Consider the following 16,328-nt stretch of genomic DNA (forward strand, 5'->3'; position numbering starts at 1 on the left):
GCTCCTAACCGTTCACCTGCCTGCCTGCCCTAACCACTCTGCCTGCCTGCCTGATCCCCCTAACTTCCCTCCCCTGCCGGCCTGATCGCCTCCATTAACTTTTTTAAAAAAAAATCTTATCCCCTTCACACAAAATTGTATTTGACTTTCTTATTGGCTTCTCCCTCTCACACAATTTTTCTCTCTCCTTTATGTAACACTTTTTTCTACTGACTCATCATTTATAAACTTTTCTTTCCTCCTTATTTCCTACTTCTGTTCCATCATCCTTTTTCCCATCTTTCTCCTACCCTCCCTCCCTCCCCACATTCCTTCTTTCCTTTATCTTTACCCCTGTCCTCCCTCCCCTTTTCCTTCCTTCCCACCTTAATTATTTTCTTCACTTCCTCCCTTGGACCTACTTTGCTCCCTCCCCCATTTCTTCCTTCTTCCCATTCTCTTTTTAAGCTTCACCTTTAAAACTTTTCTTCCCTCCCTCTTTCTCTCTCATCCCACCTTTCCCATACATTCTTCTCTACTTACTTCCACTGTTTTAATATCTATCTATCTGCCTAATTATTCACTATCATTTATCTTTTTTCTTTTCTGACTCCTACTTTTAAAATCTGTCCCCAGTACACAACTATACTTGATTTTCATTATAGTTCCTACAGTTCACTCATACATCCTCTTTCCTTCTTTAACTCTGTTCTCTACTGACTCCTTTATGAAGTTCTTCCCTCCCTCCTTCCCTTCTTACAGCTTCCGTTGTGGAGGGTGGCAGGAGCATTAACCCCCAGCCCAGGGCTCAGCCCCGGCCAGGTGTTCACCACCACCCCTTCCCCGGCCTCCCTGCTGCCATCCTGCTCCCATTCCCTGCCCAAGACACCTGGCCCAGCGAGGGTGGCTGAGGCCCGGGCGGCCGGGCACTGCTGCTGCCACAAAGCAGGAGCGCCTCCATCCAGAAGGACTCAGACCATCCACCACTCCGTCCCAGACACATGGGCGCCTCCCTGCCAATGGCCCTTGCCAGGGGCCACCACCCTCATCCTGCGTCTTGGGGGGGCTCCTGCCCCGCCCCTCCCGAGTGCAGCCCCGCGTTTCCTTTCCTTTTCCATTCCTGCGTCTTTTTCTTGTTCCCTTTCTGTATTTCTGTTTCTCCTGTGGGCCTGTCTGCATGCAGGTCTGCCTCCCTCTCCCTCTCCTTTCTTATCCCCTCCTAGCATATCCTATCCTGCCTGGGCCCTACAGCTGCCTGAGCAGAGGGCAGGGACGCAGCCTGCTGATCCAGTCATGATCTGACACTGTAATGGATAATTTGCATATTTCTCTATTATTAGTGTATATATATATATATATATATATATATATATATATATATATGATATATATATATTATAAATATATATATGTATATATATATTAGAGCTTTCAAGGTGATTCCATTGGGCAAACAGATTGAGAACCACTGAGTTAGGCAGATAGACTTACATTGTGTTAAGTTCTATAATAAGAAAAAAAAAACCCAAAAAACAGAATTTTCTTGGCACACAGAAGAGAAAAATATTCATATACTTTTCCCCCCTATTATTCCGCATAACATCTATCACTGGGCACTGAGTCTTGAATATGCTAGATTAACTATTTCTTTAATGAATGGACTTATCATTTGGCTCAATCACCTAGTTTAATATCATGGGTGATATTCTGTGTCAATTAAATTGAGACAATTCTTTCATTTATTAATTGAATTTCTTTCCCAAATTAAAAAGGGGCTGGGGTCTTTTTCTGAGACATAATGGATTTAGTTGTTTCTATATTTAGCTTTATACATTTTGGATTCTTGATTTTATTTGCTGAAATCTAATTCATCTTTTATGGGCAAAATCCCATTTTGACTTTGAAAACCTGATTTCTTTTTCTTATCAGCTTCTCCTAGTTTAGTCAGGTAGTTTTATAAATTAACGAAATTCATGCACGGGGGCCAGGGGGTCCCTCAGCTCACCCTCTCGCAGTCTGGGACTCCCTCAGGGGATGTCCACCTGCCAGCTTAGGCCCGCTCTCCTAAGCCAGCAGTAGGACATCCCTCTCACAGTTCGGGACCCCTTGCTCCTTACCACCCGCTTGCTCGCTGCTCCTTAGCGCTGCCATGGAAGTGGGAGAGGTTCCCGCCACCACTGCTTCACTCGCCAGCCATGAGCCTGGCTTCTGGCTGAGCGATGCTCCCCCTGTGGGAGTGCACTGACCACCAGGGGGCAGCTCTGGCATTGAGCATCTGCCCCCTGGTGGTCAGTGCACATCATAGTGACCGGTCGTTCTGCTGTTCGGTTGATTTGCACATTAGCCTTTTATTATATAGGATTATGACACATGTAAATTACCTATTTTAACATACTTCATAGGCTTTAAATTATAATTGCAACTCCCATAGAGTAGATATGAAACTGTCACACAATAAACTCCTGACCTAGGAAGAACATTTGAAAGGGTCATTTATTATGTTATTGTGTTTCTCTTCAATAAGGAATCCACTTCTGTTCAGACACACAATCTGGAAATTTCTCTTCTTACTCAAGTTAAAATGAGATACAATTCTCCTGTCTTGACATAAGCATGAGATTAGAGAGCACACACACAGGGGCAGACTGCTGAGTGCACAGATCAGAGTCCAGCTCCAGTTAGTTTTGGGGGAACCAGTAATTAGTGACACACTTTGTGGTGTATTGAAGGTAGCCAACCTCATCAGAAATACTACTGATCAAACATAGTTCTTACAGTGAACGTTTCACAGTTTCAGAACAAATGTAAAAATCTGCGAGTAAGATGTTGACATCGGAAAATGGCATCTTGACACTGTTTTCTTGACTCCTTTGCATCTTGGCGTGTCCATGTGATTCATTTCTGGTGAAGAGGATGTGAATAGAAGATATGTATACAACTTCCAGCTTCTGTTCTGGAAAAGAATGGGGGTTCCCTCCTCTTCCCTGAGTCTTTCTTCCCACTGGATGATTGTAGAGGTGATGGTGAGCTAGCTTGGACCATGTGGATGAAGACAAAGATAAAAGAAACCAGAGACCTTGATGATTCTACATAGCAGAGGTAACAAACCTGTTTAGATTTTTATGTGAGAGAGGAATAAACTATCAAATTTAAGCCACTGCTACTTTGTGTCTTTGTCATATAAAGCCTGTGCCATATACCACCACCCCTCCCCCCACCCCCAACTTCTTGGTCAACCATATTGAATTAAATTCAGTTCGTTGAACTTGCAATGTGTTTCTTAAGTCTTTTTACCTTTACCCATGCTGTTCCCTGTACCGAACTGTATTTTCAAATACATTTTCTCCATCAGCCAGGTAAACTTTTACTTATTTTCAAGATTCTGGGAAGTCTTCTTTGATATTTCCATGTTGAGGCGATAGTTCTTTTATGATTGCCCTTGATAGACTCTGTACATAATGACAATAATGACAACAATGATAATCTACACACTTTATTGAATATCTACTATGTGCAATATACTTTAAATTTGCTTTACAGAAAAACAGCTCATGTATTCTCACAACAGTTTTATGGGTTGTATGTATCCAATTCATTTAAAAAAAAATCAAGGCTTGGAGAAAGAGGCTAGGTGATTTGCCCCAGTTCATGATGTTAGAGTAAATAGTAGAGCTGGAATTCAAAGACAGATTAACCTGGTTTCAATTCCATGTTCTATCATCTCTGCCTTCATTTCAGCCCTTGTTGTCTGGCATCACATGTCTTTGTTTACAGGTACATCTTGTTCAATTATACTCTACCTTCCCCACATCTAGCTCATTGTGGGAGCTCAATAAGTACAAGTTAAATAACTGGGCTCAATTTTCCTCACCAATTGCCTTCCAAAGTTATGGTAGAAGCTCCAGGAATAGTACCATACCTTAAATGCAAGGCCAAGAGCAATCACTGTTTCATGATCTGATTTCTCTTTGGATCATGCAACCATAATTGATCTGTTGCTCCATATCCTAGGCTAGCTTTGGTCACTGCTAGACAGTGTCTTAGTCTGCTAGGGTGGCCATCATTAAATATCACAGACTGGATGGCTTCAACAACAGAAATAAATTTATTTTTCATAGTTGTGGAGGCTGAAGTCCAAGATCAAGGTGCTGTCAGGGTTGGTTTCTGGTGAGAGCTCTCTTCCTGGCTTATAGATAGCTGAATTTTTGTATCTTCATATGACATTTTCTCTGCATCCCTGGTGTCTCTCTCCCTCTTCTTATAGGAACATCAGTCCTATCAGCTTAGGGAATACCTCCCTTCAGACCTCATTGTTGAAATAAATTTCTAGGCCTAAGATGGAGCCACTCCTGACTAGAAAGCCAAGTCAGTATACTTAAACTTAGACAACTTTCATGTCCCAGGAAACATTTCGCTTGACCAGAAACATAGTATATTCGGTTAACCAATTCCTAATGCCAAGCCAACTCTGGGCTCTATACTTACTTCCTTGTTTCTTACTCATTTTCTGTTTTTCTTTTTCTTGTTCCTTATTTTTCATCCTATAAAAGCTTCCTACTTTTCACCCCATTTTGCAGCTTTCTGAATCCTAAAATATGGAGACTGCCTGCTTTATGAAGTGTTAAGTAAAATTTTTATTACCCAAATTGTCCTTTTTAGTCATTTTTAGCACTATCCACACACCAAAAAGTTTTCTTCTCCAATATGTTCTATGTAAGCTACTGAGGATGTAAAGTTTGCTTACTCAGCCTACCTGATCCTCAGTTTCTTAATCTTTAAATTGGGTATAATAACAGTCCCACCTATCTCACAACTGGCTTTCTTTTCTTTTGCTTTTTTTTGGGGGTATTAAATGCAGTAATATTCAGAAAGTACTCTATTAACTGATGGTGCTATGTCTGAAACATTCTTTCCCCTCTGTCTGATAGATGTTGACTCATTTTTAAGACTCACCTCAACTATGAAGCAATTATTTTTGCTTATAATTGTTGGCTGGTGGATGGGTGAAGTTTTTGCACCTCCAGGGTCCAGATCTAATACAGGAGGATTTGAGAAGAGCATAGCTGCTTTGCTGAGGTTTGTAAGTAAACAGCACTTGCTTCTTTAACTTTGGAACTACACCATGTCCAGACACGAGCTGACTTCTTGGTCCTTCCTTCTTATCACATTTCTCATCAGTGTCTTATGGAAAAAGTTTAAGATTTGAAGTCAGGCCAGTCAGGGTTTAAATATTGATTCTTCAACCACCTTCTTACTTGACCTTGGGCAGCTCCCTTTACCTCTATGTGTCTTGTACTCCATGAATCTAGAAAGCACTTTAGCTAGAATTGCTTTCCTGATTTGGTTCCTACCTCTATGTGGGCATAAAGTGGAGGGGCTGTGTGTGCAAAAGAGGAAAGGGAGGTGGTAGAGAGGGAGAGGGACAAGTATTGAGAGGACTAGGGACCTTTGTGACATTCTTTGTGTTTTTATTGTCACATCTGTCCCCCCGTTGAGATCTATATTAAAAATCTATGGATCTTTTCTGTTAATGTCTCACTAAGTAAAGTCGGGCTTCTGTTATTTTTTTCCAAGTGGTGCTTTTTGTGTTTTGAGGAGGTAGACGTCATAGCTTCTGTGCAGACTTCCTGGAGCTCAGGAGGAAGCAGGGCCATTTCTGGTAAAGAAGGGAGGAAGGCTGCAGATGCCCATAAAGCGTGAGTGTGGGGGTGTCGATTATGCATTGACCTGGCTTGGAGTATAAGAGAGCTTGAATTTTCCAAGAAGGAAAAAGAAATTTTTGGCACTTGGGACTGAACAAAATAAATTAACCATCTCTGATTGGTTTCAGATTTGCAGATCTCTAAGGAATTTGAAAAGAATATTAAGCAATAGAGGAAACTCCACATCCTGGATAAACTAAGTATTTTGAAGCTTGCACAAGTTCTGAATCTGGTCCAGGCTTTTTCCGTTAACACCTATTATATTTCCCAAAACTGAGATGACTGAAGAAGAAGAAAAAAACAAAACACCTTACAAGAAGAAAGAACCAATTGATGAAAGATAGAAAAGGCCTTTATCATAAGACTTTCAGTAAGTGCTGTTTTATTCAAAGATGATCTGAAATGAACATTAGTGACTTAGAAACTTGATTTCCTTACACCCACCCCACTATTAGGTATAAATTAATTCTTTTTTAAAAATTTATGAGAAAGAGAGAGAGAGAGAGAGAGAGAGAGAGAGAGAGAGAGAGAGAGAGATTTGTTGTTCCACTCATTTATGCATCCATTGGTTGCTTCTTGTATGTGCCCTGACTAGGATCAAACCCACAACCTTGACGTATCAGGATGATACTCTAACTAACTGAGCTAGCTGGCCAGGGCTTATAAATTCATTCTTTTATTGGAGTGATATCTTGTTAAATGGACAATGTTTATCCTTACCTATATCCAGTGATACATTTAAAATAGGCAGTGTAGAAGACTTGAGAGGCTCCAAGTAAGTGAATTAAGAGCAAAGTACATAGTGGTAACTGGGCTACAAATTTTGTATCTGTGAAGGGTGTTTTAGCTCCAGGAGAGAGGAGAATAGAAGAAGATGATGAGAAATGGGAGGTATTAAAGACAACTATCTCCTAATCCAGACAATATTTTTCCTGGCCTATGGCCTGGCCTATCCTGACCCCTGAACCACTGTCCTTGGAATATCTTACTTCAAAAAGCAAAATCAAGCACAGGTGTATCAATCAAAAGGTGACTGCACATTGAATAACTGTATTTTAAATTAAGGATTCATATGGCCTTGGTTTATATTCTTTTAAACCTCAGTTTCCTTCTCTGTAAAATGAAGACAATAATAGCTATGCCTTATTGGGCATGTGCCAGGTGTTTCACATTTATTATTTTTGTTCTTCAAACAACCTTATAAACTAAGAACTGTTTTCTCTGAAGGATGCATTGCCAAGTGCCCCTCCCAACTTGGCAATTATCCTTCTTCAAAAAATAAATTAATTTAGAGAGAGAGAAAGAGAGAGAAAGAGAGAGAAACATCAATCTGCTGCTCCACCCATCTATGCATTCCTTGGTTGACTCCTGTGTTCTTGTATGTGCTCTGACCTTGGGTTGAACCTTCAACTTTGGCATATGGGGACGATACTCCAACCAACTGAGCTATCTGGCCAGATCAAGAACTATTTTCTATGTAATAGAGGGGGAAATTAGTACAAAATGGTTAAATAATACACCTGAAATCATAATGAGTGAGTGGCTAAGCCGGGCCTTCTGGACTTGATGGCCGGTTGTTGTTCCACTGTATGCCAGGCCTCGGTAACACTGCTCTGTCTGCCACACCCTGCTGCCATGAGGACTGAAGAGGAAGCACACCATTTACAAAGCTGGCACACAGTAGGCATTTTTCAAATGTTAATTTCCTTGTCCTTTACTTCAAGTGCCCAGACTCTGCCCATATCAAAATTATCTCCTTCTTCAAGAAATGTGTTTGTGTGTAATAAAATGCAAATGTAGGTGCAGTATCACAATAATTAATCATGAAAAAGATGTTCAGCTCTGGATCATTTAATTTTAATTTATTTAAGAGACAATAGGTTTTATTTTTATTATTGTACTAGTAGCCCATTTGCAGGATTCAATCCTGCAAGCGGCCGCTTCAGCCACGTGCACTGCCGCTGCCGCAGCCTTGGGACCACCACACCTGCACCCGCGCGCCACTGCCGCCCGCCTTGCTCCGCCCCGCCTTGCTCCGCCCCGCCTTGCTCCGCCCCGCCTTGCTCCGCCCCGCCCCTCCCCGCTCCGCCACGCCCGGCCCTGATGGCGGGTGGCCAGTGGAAAACTGCTGCTGGCGGAAAACTGGTGCTGGCAGCCACGCAATTGGCCACCCCGAGTTCCGCCACCAGCATCTTCCGCCGGCCGCATGGGTCCTTCCGCAGCGTTGGCCGTTTAGGCTGGCGGTAGGAGCGGGGGGGCGGGGACTCGAGTCCCCGCCCCCCGCTCCTACCGCCAGCCAATCGGCCACCCTGAGTCCCGCCCCCCGTGCCTCCAGCCGGCCCAATCGTGGGCATAGCGGAGTGATGCAATTTGCATATTGCCTTTTTATTATGTAGGATTTGGGGCATAGATGTAAGAGGAGGCCTAAAATTGGGGGTTAGGGGACAATACATGCTTAAAATGTAGAGTGACACCATGTACACTATACAAGGAGGCAGGCCAGGGGCCTCTTTAGTGGGTTTCAGGATGAGGCAGAAAGTGGCTAATGTGAGGAGTTAAGAATGAAGTGAGTATTTCTGGACAAGAGCTCAACAGGCTGCTGTGAGATAAAAGTTGCATCTTGAGGACTGCAAACTTGTAAGCCAGAATCTTATGGTGCAGCAAGACTTTTAATTTGAAAAAAGGACATACCTTCTAGGGAACTGGTAGTAAGGCCAGATTCCTCAGGGTCAGTGGTGACTTAGGAATCCAATAAGTATGATCTGTATCTAATCTCTAAAGGGACTTTGACTATATCCATCTAATAGACTAGCTCTGTCAATTTTGAGCTTGTGTGTTGACTGATATTCTCTTTGAAGAGAGTTTTGAACTATAGCTTCAAACTAGGGGAAAACCATCAATAGTCAAAGAAAAGCAAGGCAGGTAATGAGTCCCAGTATTAGGCTGCAGAGTAGATAAATGTGTCACAAGTATTTGCCAGGAACTTACACCATGGAGTGAACGGGAATCTGAACCTTCCTGGAGAAGTTTTCAGTAAAGACTCTTGCTTCTTTCTTTGCTTCCTGCAGGAGAAAGCATCTATTTTCATTTTTACCAAATGGAGAAAATAGTGCACTAGCAAAGATAGCCACGGTGACGGCTGAGTTCTGTACAGTACAATCTACTGCCATCACCTACCTAGCACATTACCGTGGGACCCAGCTCTGAGCTTGGCCAGTGGTCAATCTACTAATCAAGGAAAGAGCAGATGGGGTTGACAAGTCTCTCTCTCTTCTTCACAGTGCACCACCACCACAAAACCCCAAACAGGAACAAATAAAACACAACTGACAAAAGCAAAACCCCACACCAGACATGAGCAATTTACCTCTGTGGGGATGAAGGATGATAGAGGCTGAACTCAGGACCCAATGAGTGTCTGAATAGCTGTCACTGTGAAGCTGTGGCCGTTTTTTAGGCTGGCCCAGACACGCTCTTCAATTAAAGAAGGCACTAAATCCAGGGATTCGGGTTTGGGGCTATAATTACAGGTCGTAATTCCTCTGTGGGCCTTCAACATGCCTGAAGCAGGAGTGAGTGATGCCGGCCAGGGATCTGAGCACCCGCCCTTGCATCTGGGCTCACTGTGGCCTCTTGTCTGAGGAACTCTCTCCAAAACAACCTTCCTCACAGCTTGTTCTCAAACGCTGCACCTTGTGATCCAGGAAGGGGGCCAGTGCTTGAATATCCCCTTTAAAATTTGTATCTTGGTGGTCTGTCTCAGAACTCAATTTTATATCTGATAGATTTTTTACCTTGGGTCTTTAATAGAGACTTCCAATTTAATATTCTGTGGTATATGTGTAGGGTAGGGAGAGAGAGAGAGAGAGAAAGAGAGAGAGAGAGAGAGAGAGAGAGAGAGAGAGAGAGAGAGAGAGAGAGAGGAGAGAGAGAGAGCTTTGGTGATTATTTTCTTCTTTTTTTAAAAAATATATTTTTATGGATCTCAGAGAGGAAGGGAGAGGGAGAAAGACTTAGAAACATCAATGATGAGAGAGAATAATCAATCGGCTGCCTCCTGCATGACCCACACTGGGGATTGAGCCCTGACTGGGAATTGAACTGTTTCCCTATCATTGATGCTCAACCACTGAGCCACACCAGCTGGGCTATCATTTTTTTCTTGATGCTTATATGTACTTTTTATAAAACCATATATTACTTCTTTTAATTGTGGTAAAATACACATAAAACTTACATTATTAATCATTTTTAAACTTTATTTTTATTTGACACTATTACGAATGTCTCTATTTCCCCTGCACCCTTTGCCCACCTCCACCAAGCTCCCACTCCACCCCCACCTTCCCTCTGGCCATCACCTCACAGTTGTCTGTGTCTATGGGTCATGCACGTATGTTCTTTGGCTAATCCCCTTACCTTCTTTCGTCAAGTCCCCCTTCCCTCGGAAATCTATCAATCTGTTCCGCGTATCCATGCTTTTGGTTCTATTTTGTCCATTAGTTTATTTTGTTCATTGGATTCCACATACAGGTGAGGTCATGTGGTATTTGTCTTTCTCTGACTGGCTTATTTGAGTTAGCATAACTCCAGGGCCATCCATGTTGTCACAAAAGTTAAGAGTGCCTTCTTTTTTACAGCCATGTAGTAACCCATTGCGTAAATGTGCCATACCTTTTTGTCCACTCATCCAGTGATGGGCTGTTTCCAGATCTTGGCTATTGTAAATAATGCTGCTATGAACATAGGGGTGCATACATTCTTTCTGATTGGTGTTTCAGATTCTTAAGATATATTCCCAGAAGTGGGATCACTGTGTCAAAGACAGTTCCATTTTTAATTTTCTGAGGAAACTCCACACTGTTTGCACCATTCTGCATTTGTACAGCCAACCATCCCCTCTGCAGGAGCAAGCTCAGCCACCCTGGGCTCAGGGGCTAGATCCAAAGAGTCTCCCATGGAGAATGATGCTAGCCCAGTCCCCAGGAGGGGGCTAAGCACTTCCTCCAGGTCCCAGACAATGGCCTCTGAGGGTCTCACACTTTGAGCTCTCTGCTCTGAGCCTGTCTCCCTTTTCCCTATGGAGCTGTGCCAGTGGTGGTATCCAGGACCTGGCAGGGCTGATCCAAACAGTCTCCCATTGAGGGTGGTGCCTGCAGCATGAAGGAGAGGGGCGGGCACTTCTTCTCTTACCCTGGGTAGTGCAGGCTGAGCTTGCAAGGGAGCCTGGATTTGCCTTCCCGCAATGCAGCCACACAGCCCCCCATCCCTGCCTATCTGGCTCCTACGCAGAATCCTGCCCTGGAGACACAGTCCAGAACTCCCAGCTCTGTGCAGCTCCCTGGCACCGCCCTCTTTCCCCCTCCCCAATCCTGTGCCACTGAACCAAGCAGGACAAGCGGAAGGTCAGACTTGCATTACACTCTGATCTTTCCATACGGCTGGTCTCAACAAGACGGGGACAAAAGTCTGGCTTCCCTGCACCACCAAACCCAGCAGGATGGGGCAGGCTGAGCAGCCTAACAGGTTGGGAGAGGGATGGCGGCTGTGCGCTTGAGGTGGGGGAGATGGTTCCTTCTTCCCAAGCCATGCAGTTTAGTCACTGCCAGGGTCTTCATCTAAAGCCTCCTCAGCCCCACTGGTGTGGCTCAGTGGTTTAGTGTCAACCTATGAACCAGGAGGTCATAGTTTGATTCCTGGTGAGGCCAAATGCCCAGGTTACAGGCTTGATACCCAGTAGGGGGCAGGAGGCAGCAATCAATGATTCTCTCTTATCCTTGATGTGATGAGGAATCTATATATATATAAAGAGGTAATATGCAAATTAGGCCAGGACGCCATAACATTCATGACCAGTCAGGAGGAGGTTGCATGCGCAGATGAGGCCCAGAGAGGAGACAGAGACAGAGACAGGGGGGCCTGCCTGAGTGGACACAGGCAGGGGGCAGGGAGGGCCTGGGGTGGAAGTCAGGCCCGGGTGCCAGCAGTGGCAGTCAGGCCCGGGTCCCTGGTGGCTGGCGCTGTGCAAGTCAATACCCGGGTCCCAGCCGCCCGTGACACCAGTCAGGCCTGACTTCTGCACGGCCTGAGAAGTAGGCAGAGGACAGACAACTGAGGGTCTTATATACCATAGCAGGGAGCTTAGATTTTATTCCACAGAAGGAGGAAAAGTGAAGAATGTCGAGCATGGGAGCATCCTGGTCTTGCTTTCATTTTAAGTGAACCATTCTGGTGGCTGTGGGAAGGATCAATTTAGACAGCTGCAGTGTTTTTGGGCCCAAGAAAAAGAGAGACTGATGTTGGGAGCTAGGACTAGACAGAGGCAGTGGATCAGAGACATATTTATGAGGAAACCTGATGGAACTATGTGGCTGATTACACAGGGATGAAAGCAGACAAAGCAAATGGTATTAGCCCAGGTTTTCCAGTTTGGGCAACTTCATTGAATGGGTGATTCTAATAATTGGGAGAAGGTATTGAGGAAAAGGAACAGTGTAAGGGAGCTTGCTTAGTTCAGCAATAGCCAAACAATTAGGACAGAAGACAGACTTAGTGCTCTTTTTTTGCTGCAACGTTTGTTTTTCTGCCTTCAGCCACCACCATGTAAGGCTAAAGTGCCATCTTTTCTCCTAATCTAGGATATTATCTATCTACTACACATTCCTATCACCTAAATTAGCTTTCCTGCATGATCCCTTAAAAATACTTATCGAAGTCATTCAATGCTCTGTGAGTATGGGGACTTTCAAGATGTGGAAACATTATGAGCCTATGTAGATTGATGAAGAGATATTGGGTGCTCAGTTTTTAACAATAAAAATCAGATACTGAATGTGGTTATGCCAGAGGCATAATTTTAATGAGCCAATGTCTCTTTACTGAAGTGTCACACTTCAAAGGAGATCCTCTCAAATAATACAATGCATAACACTCATCTGGGTTGCCTGTTAAAATGTAGGACCACACCTTGAAAAACACTCCTTCTAGAGCTCATTTTGGTGGATAAATCTCCCTCCAAGTAAAGCAATCTTATATAATAAAAGTGTAATATGCAAATCAACTGAACAGCAGAACAACCGGTCAGTGGGGGGCGGGGCTGGTGAGCAGGGGTCGCCAGGCCAGCCAAGGCTCATGCCAGCAGGCAGAAGGAGGGGACGGCGATGGGGTGGGGGTGGGGGTGGGTGGCAGCAACCAGCTGCAGTGGGGCGATGGTGGCTGGCATCACCCCTTGATCCCCCAACTGGTCGCCTCCCACAGAGGAAGGCCATGGGGGGTAGCAGCGGTGGGGCGATTTGGGGCAGGGCCACCAAGCACCATCCCCAGATAGGCCTGCTGGGGTTGACTCCACAGAGGGAGGCCACCAGTGGCCATGGCACAATTGGGGGTGGGGCTGGCCGCTTGCTGCCCACATCCTGATTGGCCCGCCAGTCACCTCCTGCAGAGGGAGGCCAGACTGCGGCTTAGGCCCGCTCCCTGCTCCCCTAAGCTGTCAGTAGGACATCCCCCAAGGGGTCCCTGATTGGAGAGGGTGCAGGGTGGGCTGAGGGAACTCCCTGTGCATGAATTACACTAGTACTAGTATAAGACATTTTTGGGGGATAGTAATCTGAATCTGTGCCAGTAACCTAATGTACATTCTTGATAGCCTATGATTAAGTCACTGCCCCTTTCTCCACAATCTGGTCTTACAAGACCTGTTTACCTAATTACTCCCAATTTACAAAGGGGCCATAAACAAAGAAGGTAACAGCTTAGCTACAGGGGAGGTCACTAGCACCACCCAGACCAGGCGTCTACGTAGATACAGTCTAACTTCCCCATTCTGACTCAGGAGGGGCTGTGGAAGCCCGCCACAGAAGCCTGGTAGTTAGGAAACAGACAGATAACAAAGAAACCAAAGGGTATAAAGGACAAGCTTCCTCCATATTGACTCACTCAGGGATTTGGAGAACTGACCCCCTGAGTCACTGTACTAGTATATCTGAAACATCTGAAAACAAATGGGTTTATCTTGGATCTCTGAGTACTCCCTGTGTGTTTTTCGGTCACCTGGAAAATTCTGTAACAGATGAATCTCTCTCTCTCCCTCTCTCCCTTCCTCTCTGAAATCAATAAAAAAAATATTAAAAAAAAAAAGCCTCCCTAGAGGGCCCCTGTAGCCAGTAGATCCCTGTGCAGGACTGACTGTGGCAGCAGGGCCTCTACCACAGTCGGAGTCCGCAGTGAGCTCCCCCGGCTGGGGCCGTCACTTTAGGAGTGCTCTTTCCTGGGAGGGTGCCATCCGCGACTCCCAGGTGGGCCCAGTCCTCACTGACTCCCACTGCCAGAGACCATGCGGGCTCCTTTCCCATCTCTGTTGCTCTGGGTTGGGGATCCCTGAGTGGAGTTGAGACGCCCACAGTCCTAGGGGGAGGGAGTGCTGCAGCCACGGTGTCCCTCCAGCTTGTGTGAGGGGCTCTCCCTTTCTTCTCAGTCCTTCTTAGCAGGCTCTGTGGCTGCTTCTGTATTCCTTGGTATAATGTTTCAGATCAGCTGGGCTTCAGTTGGCTTTTCAGGTTGATTGCTCTGTAATTTAGCTGTAAATTCCACTTAGGGCTGGGAGCAAGTGGGCGCAACTTCCAGCTACTCTGCAGCCACCATGGAATCCCCTATATTACTTTTATAGTAAGAAAAATTCAAATGTCACTTACTTATTAATTTATTTTTAAGCTTCAAAATGTTCAATAAGTAGACACATTTATAACCAATACTAATCATGTACAGAAATGAATGATGCTTAAGCAAGGTAAAACAGTCTGAAGAAGTACCTATCTATCATAATTTTGAAGTAATTTTAAGTTTACAGAAAAGTTGCTACAATATTACAAAGAACGTCCATATACTTTAGTCCAGATACCCCATGTAAGTTACCCATTATCATAACAGTAGCTTTCACAGCAAAAGGGTCCTATTCAGGACCATGCATTGTACTCAGTGTCATCTCTCTAGTCTACTTCAATCTAGAACAACTCCTTGATATGTTCTTCACTTTGAAGCCCTTGATGTTCTTGCACTTTGTAGATTTCTTTCATCTGGATTTGCCCACCGTATCCTCATGATTTAGAGCCATGTTTTGCATTTTTGCAGAATTTCACAGAAGTAATTCTGTGTTCTTCCCCTTGTATCCTATCAGGAACACACTATGACATTTGTCCCGTTACCAGTGGAGTTAATATGGATTACTTTATCAAGATGTGTCTACATGTTTTTTCTGCTGTGAAGTTTTCTTTTCATCCCAATTAATAAATATTTGTGAGGAGACACCTTGAGATGAGGCAAAATTTTGTTTCATCCTACCTTCCCCCATCAGTTTTAGCATCTATTGATTATAGCTGTAAAAATTATTACAATGATGATTGCCAGATTGTGATTTTCTAATTTCAACATTCATTTTACATTGATGAGTTGGTGTTCTACTATAAAAAAGGAATTCTCTTTTCTCCCATTTTTACTCATATATTTATTAATATCCATTGTCCCTTGTTTTAATAAACATGTTATGATTCATTACTATTATTACTTACTAGAAGCCCGGTGCACGAAATTCGTGCACGGCGGGGGGTTGTCCCTCAGCCCAGCCTGTACCCTCTCCAATCTGGGACTCCTGGAGGGATGTCCGACTGCCCGTTTAGGCCCAATCCTGGTGGGATCGGGCCTAAACGGGCAGTCGGACATCCCTCTCACAATCCAGGACTGCTGGCTCCCAACTGCTTGCCTGCCTGCCTTCCTGATTGCCCCTAACCACTTCTGCCTGCCAGCCTGATCACCCCCTAACCACTCCGCTGCCAGCCTGGTTGATGCTTAACTGCTCCCCTGCCAGCCTGTTTGCCCCCAACTTCCCTCCTCTGCCAGCCTGGTCACCCCTAACTGCCCTCTCCTGCAGGGTTGATTACCTCCAACTGCCCTCCCTTGCAAGCCTGGTCCCTCTCAACTGCCCTCCCTTGCAGGCCGGGTGCCTCCCAACTGCCCTCTCCTGCTGGCCATCTTGTAGTGGCCATCTTGTGTCCACATGGGGGCAGGATCTTTGACCACATGGGGGCAGCTATATTGTGTGTTGCAGTGATGGTCAATCTGCATAGTACTCTTTTATTAGATAGAATAGAGGCCTGGTGCACGGGTGGGGGCCAGCTGGTTTGCCCTGAAGGGTGTCCCGGATCAGTGTGGGGGTTCCCTTGGGGTGTGGGGTGGCCTGAGCAAGGGGCCTGTGGTGGTTTGCAGGCCGGCCACGCCTCCTGGCAACCCAAGGGGAGGCTCTGGTATCTGGAATTTATTTTCCTTCTACAATTGAAACTTTGTAGCCTGGGGCGGCAGCCATTTCTGGGGCAGCAGCCATTTCTGTGGCAGTTAATTCACCTTCTACAATTGAAACTTTGTAGCCTTAAGAGGGTGAGCCCGGCCAGGGTGTGCGGAAAGCTTTGCTTCCCCTGTTGCCGCCGGCAACCCTGGCCTGCTCTCTCAAGCTCCATTCTGCAGCCATTTGTTTGAATTTGTTTACCTTCTATAATTGAAACTTTGCAGCTTGAGTGGAGGCTTAGGCCTGCAACGGCTATGGAAAGCTTGGCTTGCTCTGTTACCTGGGAAACCTTGCTCTCTGTGGCTGTAGCCATC

The sequence above is a fragment of the Cnephaeus nilssonii genome (assembly GCF_951640355.1).
Source record: "Cnephaeus nilssonii genome assembly, chromosome: 1".
NCBI lineage: Eukaryota > Metazoa > Chordata > Mammalia > Chiroptera > Vespertilionidae > Cnephaeus > Cnephaeus nilssonii.